Here is a 7527-nt window from a genome sequence, read left to right on the forward strand (position 1 = left end):
ATAAGAAAGACATTTTAATAGCAAATCACTACAAAGGGAAACCATTATTCATTTTTATTAATTTTATGAATAGTTTGATTTTTTTTATCAAAAGAAAATCAACTTTACTGTCAACTTTAAATGTTAATTAATTTTTGTGAACTCAAAATGTGAATTAACGCCTGCCTTCTCGCTCCTGGGAAAATGACGGGGTGAGGTTTCGCCCTCTATTTCTCGCTCCCGTGAAATTTCGGGGCTGGAGTGTTCAGTAGTAATAAGTCAATAAGAATAAAACTAATTCATTTCTTTTGCCCGGAAAACATTTTATTTCTCATTTTACACACCAGATGACAGTAACAGGATATTTTTAAGGTAATTGTAGATAGTTAGTTTATTTTAAACTAGATGTCAGCACTAATCAAATATTTGTATTTTGCAAAATAGGCATTTTTATGACCGTTTTCTTGAAAATTAATCGATTGTTAAGGGGTTAAGACAATTTTTTTTCTTCGGAAAAACGAAAGATTTATGATTGGTAGATTTATGCCTCCCCCCCCCCCTTTTTCTTTTTTCATGAATTGAAAATTATAATCTCCAAATCGATAGACAACTTCCACTCGACCAAAATAACACACAATACTGTTTTTTATTTTTATTAAAATAATAATAACTTGACTAGCACAAAGTCGTTAATTTTTATTGAGTCAATGTTGCCAAGAAGTTTCAATTTATTTATATCGATCTGATTTCGATCATTGCGATTTGAAAAAAATAAGAAAAAAATAAAGTTGCTTACTTTTAAATAAAAGAAATCATATCCATACTAGCCCCATCACTATGTGTCTACGCTAGCTCCACTAAGATACTAGCTTATGCCTAACTCTGACTAATTGAAACTGTACAGAGAAAAAGTTATTACTAAAATTTCAAAATCTGAGAAAAATCGTTTCCTGAGAAATCGAATTTTAAATATCTTATTTTTTTTAAAGTAATTTTTTGTACATGTAAGGATCCATAAAGACACCCGGTGGCAGACAGGTAGCACTTCGCCCTCTTGTGCCACAGATCCTGCGTTCGATCCTCGGACCGGGCCAGGTTGACTCAGCTTTTCATCCCTTCAGTCTTCAGTGGGTCAATAAAATTAGTACCAAGCATGCTTGGGGACTAAACAATTGGGGTTCCGCGTTCGGCTGACCACCGAACCGGATGATCATCGAAACTCTGTTCCTGCTCCCAGATCCCAAGGTCAAGAAAACTGAGATGGGCACAGTAGGCCTTGGCCCTCTTTGGGCTGTCGCGCCATTGAGTTTTGTTTAAGAGTCCATAAAACTTTCTAGTGCTGCTGAAGGAAAATCTCAGATAGTATTTATCTTGCTAGAGGTATTAATAATTTTATACTCGGACAAATACTTCACGGTTATGACAAAAGTCAATCAAATAATTGTTTATTTTTTTGGGGGGGGAATGACTTAAATTGTAATGATGCAATATAAATTTAGATAAATTTATTTCGAAAATGCTCAACTCGGCTTTTTTCTTTTGATTAAATTTATAATTTTTTCTCGTGTTCATCTTTAAAAGAGTACGTAAGAACGAACATTAAAATAGTTAAAACGGTAACTTTTATTATTAAAACTCTTCATGCAAATTTTTTTTTCTTTTTTAACTTAAAGAGAAACTCTTAAATTAGTTGTTTTTGCTATCTTGATAGTCAAGAAAATAAGAAGACCTTGGAGTTTTTAGAGTTAAGCAGATGATCTGTAGGAAAGAAAAGGAAATATTACCGCCATAAAAAAAGCAAATATGTCTAGTTTGCACATTATTTATTTTTGAAACAAAGTGAAACGCTCTTGAAATTTTTTCTCCACTTATTTATTTTAAAGATAGGATAAACTGTGTCATCTACCTTGATGAGGTTTGCAGTTACCGTTAAGGATAAGATTCTTTCGTTTTTTAAAGCAATACCTCATTTATATTTTATCGTTCTTTTTTTTTCTTTCTTTTTTTTCTAAACCTTTATTGTTGATATTCCTGTAATCCAATAAAAAGGGTGCTTCAAAATTTGACCGACAAATTCATGATAAATACTATCAAGAAGATAATGAAAACTTTCCACAGAATAAGGGATCGCAAATCACGTTAAGCGAGGGTGAAAATCGCGAAAACTCCATGCACATTTCTGCATCATGCTGATTTTGGCGTTTCATGCGTTTCGCAACTAAAGATACTACAAACTTGGTAGCTGTACAAAAAAGATTTATTTGACTGGTTAGTACAAGAATTATTCCAAGTGGTGCCCGCTAAAATCGTTGCACCGTCTACAACGACGTGAAAACTAATCGCAGATATCAGGTGTGCTTTTGATGTCTGCCGAAGCGACGACAATCACCACTCTGAGTTCTTCAGGTGTGTCCACGGACATTCAGATTCATACCTTGAATGCATTTTTCACAATTTTGCTCCTTTCAACCTGATTTGTATTTACAGTTTTCATCTTTTAGTGCCTTTTCCCAAAATCTCTGAATCACAGAAAATCCTATATGGTGATTATTTCATTGTATGATTTTTTTTTTAAACCAAAGACTTCTGAATGAGTAGCCTGTTGTTTTGCTGACTACCTACGATGCTACATTTTTTTGTTTATTTTTACGTCATGTGTTATACCATGAAGACGTTTAAAATTAAGACAATTCTTATTATCTATATTAGAACACAAAGGCCAACGATTCCCATGCAATTTTACCATTTGCAACTGAATTTTTGGTAGTTACCATACTTATGTACTTTATTTACTTATAGATGATTTTTTGCTTGTATCTTTTTTGGTAAAATTATAGTCATAGAAAAAGGTACTTTAATTGGATATTTTTAATGTAATTACATATTTTTATTATTGCTAGAAGTATCCACTCGGCTTCCCTACTCTGTAATTGTTTCTCAATCCTTGTTTTTTTTCCCTCCCTTAACGCCACAAAAAGACAAATTATACATATACAGAATAAGAATATACAAAATACACAATTATTGCAGCTTTATGTAGGAACATTTTTTTAACACGCTAATAGCAACAAATGGACGATTACCTTAATTTAAAAAATAATCATCAAAACTTTTAAAAATTTCAAAAAATTAATCTGAAAAATACAAATCGTGTGATTCAATGAGAAGTGATTTTACTCGTTGGCGAGATTTATTAAAACAATTCTTATCTCTTCTTATTCTGTTTTTATTTATTCATTTTTTCATTTTCTTTTTTTTACTTTTAAAAGTGCCACTGTAAACGTTAAGATTTGTATCTGGCAACAAGTTATCTCTCTCTCTTTTTTCTTTCCTTTTTTTTCTACTCGAGAGCGAGATTAGATTATAAAATAAAGAAATAAAGATCACGAAAGAGAAAAATAGGTTTTCTACAACTGTGAATAAATAGTCAATATTTAAAGCAAAAAATCTGAAAAAGAATCACGAAAAAGCATCTAAATTTGCTATAAGTTTCGAACAAATTGGAATTTTAAAACAAAATTTGTGTTAAGTTCACAAACGAAAATGGTTCAATCAGCATGCAAATTTTAACTCTGTAGTTGCATTTCAGCAGGCTACAGATCAACCGAAAATGATATTTTCCCCCATACGTTTAACAATTAATAATTCTCGAGCTAATTGTCGAATTCTAAATTTTTTTATTCTGTCGTACTTCCTGCCTTTCTTCTACATAACTTCGTAATTTCGAACTTCTATATTTTATACATTTTGTGTAGCAAAGAAAAATGTAACGTAAAGCAAAAGCTGCTGTTTAAAAAAATCGCGAAAAATCACTTTGCATTGCTATAATTTAAGATCAAATTGGAATTTCGAAAAATATTCTATCTTAAGTTCAGAAACAAATATGGTAGGTAGGTACTTTATTTAGCCGCACTAGAGCTGCACAATGGGCTATTGGCGACAGTCTGGGAAATATCCCTGAAGATGATCCGCAGACATGCCATCTCAATTTTGATCCTCTGCAAGGGGGATGGCTCCCCTGCTTTGGTAGCCCGACGAGCTGCACGTGAAGTTGAGCACTTTACCGTAGAACAGATTAACGAGGACCGATACCGCGTACCCACCATCCCTACACAGGCTGATCACCCACCCGCCTACTGACCGCAGCCAGTGATGCTTGAGTTCGGTGTTCTACTGGGAACCGTGCCTTTACGATAAGTCTGCTGCGGGACAAACAAGTATGGTCCTTTCAACTATCTGAATTTCAAGTCTGAAGTTGCATTCCTCTGGCCTGTAGAGTGATGGTTTTTAGTGCAAGTTTAACATTTAATAATTCTCATATTTTATCGAAAGCTAATATTTTTATTCCATTGTTCTCCTTGTACATTTTTCTACACACCTTTGTATATTTTCCAGTTTCTAAGTTTTACAGTTTTTGCAATACAAAACAAAATGTTACGTTAAGTTGAACACCAGAATAGCAGCAGTGACGTCGGTGGCCCTTATGATTTTTTTAATTTAGAGAGATTATTGGCGTATAAATCTATGGTAATTATAGCAATGTCAGAGGGAGCTTAAAATAATATTTGTTTAGCTGTGACATTTGAGAGGACAGTTGAGCAATCGAAAGAGAAAAATATTATTCAAATGTTCGTGAAACAGGAGAGGAGGAACGTTCTGACAAGTTCCATGCGTAAACTGTAAAATAACGGTGGAATAACCTCTTGAAAAGTTAACCTAAAACATGCTTCTGTTGTTGTTGTTTTTTTTACTGTTATTATTTTTTCTCTCTTTTGTGAGAATTTCTTAGAGCTAGATTGAAATTTGGATAATCGTTGCACTTCTTAAGATAAAATTCCGAAGGCAGATTGCATGTTATTCTCATATAATGCAATTTTTCTAAGCCATTTCATTTTCATTAAAATTTTCTAAATTACAGTGACAAAAATAATTTATTCATTTGGGAAAGATGGAAAAAGAAGATTTAGAAGTGAAGAATTATTTGGTACATAATAGTGATGGAGATTTATTTTTTGTGTGACGTTTTCTTTAAATGAACGAGTTCTATAATTGTGCTGAAAACAAAATTTTATACGCCTGAATGGATTAAGGTAAGTGGCGAAATAAGTTGGAACTCTTGACAGAACCACTTTCATGCCTGAAGCCAAATTCTAAAGCCGTAAACTCCAAATTGCGGCAACCGAGCCGTGATGGTTTATCCGGCTGGCACCGACCACAGTGCTGACGTAAATATCCTTAGTGGTACACAGAACATAGGTTAGAGTCCCCTTGCCGTTAGGCCAACCGTGGGAGGTTTTCGTGGTTGCCTCTCCGTGTAACGCAAATGCAGGGCTAGTTTTATCAAAAAGTTCTCCAAAAAGGCAAAGATCTCCCAATACTTGATCCATGAGTTCCCTTGATTTCTGGATTCGGTCCAAAATTACAAGGCTACCGAGTTGGAAAATAGTAATCGTAAACCCAAAAAAAATGGGTCGGCTATTCAACGACGGTTATAAAATAAAATAAAATTACGGCTACCACGAATTCCGCATCCGGCTCGCACTGACCACAGTGCTGACGTAAAATATCCTCAATGGTTGACGGATTTTGCCGTTGCGCTAACGCAAATGCCGGTTAGTTCCATCAAAAAATCCTCCACAAAGGCAAATTTCTCCCAGTCCTTGATCCTGGAGTTCTCTTGTCTTCTGGTTTGGTTTAAAAATTACAAGGTTACGGAGTAGAACATTAGCAGGGGTAAACTCAAAATTGGGTCGGCTGTTCAACGAAGGTTATAAGAAATATAAAATGAAAAATTACGACTACCTCTAATCCTTCGTAGTTTTGGAAGTGAAATATTCAAATGTTGTTGTTGTTGACGTATGCCTGTTTAGGATGTTATATGACGTATGCCATTATGTTGTTCTTGTTTTCCAGTGGCACCATCTATGGCCAAGAATACGTCGCACCCGTTTATAGGGAGGACCCATTCATACATCCCGTCATGCATTCACAGATCGTAATCTTGACCTGAATCAGAGAACGATCGATCTCCAATCCAGTACCCCCAGAAGTATTGATTTGTTATGGGAACACGGAGGACTTTTGCGACTGGACGGATTTAACGTGCATACTACACTTTACTACACGGGGAGTCTTCGGACGGCGGGGTTCGAACCCACGAACTCTCGGACATGGGCCCAGCACCCTACCGACCAGGCTATCCCGGCACTTGCAATATTCAAATCTATCTCAAGAAAGGTGTGTCAAATTCAATTAACGTACTTTCTTGTGTCTCGCTTCGTAACTCAAAATATAATTATATATATATATAAATATATATATATATATATATATATATATATATATATATATATATATATATATATATATATATATATATATATATATATATATATATATATATATATATATATATATATATATATATATATATATATATATATATATATATACAGTGGTGGCCAAAAGTGTGGACACTTTTTGAAAGTTTCATGTTTTTCAACTTTGTGTGCTTGTAGAATATATTAATTTTCACTTAAATACAAACGTTTATATATCAAATTGAAGGTAATTTAATGTAGAATTTAATAATAAATACAGTATTACAATATCTGTATTACAAAAAAAGTTATGCAATTAATAGTAAGGTCTATCTTAGATTTGCATTTTTTTAAAGTGATACTTACACAATCAATACTTAGTAGGATAACCCTTAATTTTTAAGACAGCTTCACAGCGTCTCTTCATCGAGTGAACGAGTGTTTGGAGTTCATCTTTCGTAATCACATGGTGCCAAGAATCAATTATAGCTTCACTTAGTTGTCTTTTATTGGAGGGACGTTTTTTTCGTACAAGAATTTTCAAACGTCGCCACAAATTTTCAATTGGATTGAGATCAGGGCTGTTTCCTGGCCATGGTAATATATATATTTCTTTATTTTGAAAGCATGCTTTGCATACTTTTGCTGTGTGGCATGGAGCTGAATCCTGCTGAAAAATAAATGGTTCGTTGTTGGGGAAGAGATCCCTGATGGAAGCTATCAATTTTGATTTCAGGACAGTTTCGATGTATTTTTTGGCATTCAGGATGCCAAATCTGGCCGAAAAAAATGCACAAGTGCTACTACCGATAGAAAAATTAAATGGCTATGCCTTCAAGATAGAAAAATGTCATCAGATGCCATTAGATGTGAAATGAATGCAGCTGGTATTGCAGTAAGTTCAAGAACAATAAGAAGAAGCTTATCAGAATTTGGACTACAAGCTAGAATTTCAAGGAAAAAACCATATTTAAATCAAAAGCAACGCGAAAAGCGAGTTAAGTAAGCAAAAGAACACATTAAATGGTCAGAAAATCAATGGAAGCAAGTAATCTGTAGTGATGAGAGTAAAATATCGCTCTTTGGAAGTGATGGTAGAAAATACGTGAGACGTAGAGTAGGTGAGGCGCTTCATCCTGATTGCGTTGAAGCAACTACTAAAAATCCAACAAATGTCATGATTTGGGCATGTATATCTGCAGATGGTGTGGGCCGAATTCAAGTGAAT

The sequence above is a fragment of the Parasteatoda tepidariorum genome, chromosome 2 (assembly GCF_982258835.1).
Source record: "Parasteatoda tepidariorum strain Cologne lab strain chromosome 2, Ptep-v5.0, whole genome shotgun sequence".
Lineage (NCBI taxonomy): Eukaryota > Metazoa > Arthropoda > Arachnida > Araneae > Theridiidae > Parasteatoda > Parasteatoda tepidariorum.